This window comes from Camelina sativa, chromosome 9, assembly GCF_000633955.1.
Source record: "Camelina sativa cultivar DH55 chromosome 9, Cs, whole genome shotgun sequence".
In the NCBI taxonomy this organism is placed as follows: Eukaryota; Viridiplantae; Streptophyta; class Magnoliopsida; order Brassicales; family Brassicaceae; genus Camelina; species Camelina sativa.
The window spans coordinates 34,909,985-34,910,345 of NC_025693.1; positions in this window are offsets into that span (position 1 = coordinate 34,909,985).

Sequence of the window (361 nt, forward strand, 5' to 3'; positions counted from 1 at the left end):
ACCGGGAACGCCTCCGAGAGATGGTCGCTATACGCGGACGGAGCATCGTCCAGACAGGGGTGCGGAATCGGAATCCGACTCATATCCCCGACCAACGAAATAATGGAAAAGTCCTTCCGACTCTGGTTCGTAGCCTCGAACAACGAGGCTGAGTACGAGGCCCTAATAGCCGGACTCCGGCTGGCATTAGGTGTGGGAGTCAAAGAGCTCGCTGCATTCAGCGACTCGCAGCTCGTAACCGGTCAGTTCCATGGGAGTTACGACACGAATTGTGAGCGGATGGGCGCTTATCTCCAAGTCGTTCGATCAATGGCCGAGCAGTTCTCAACGTTCGAACTCACCAAAATTCCCCGGGGAGAGA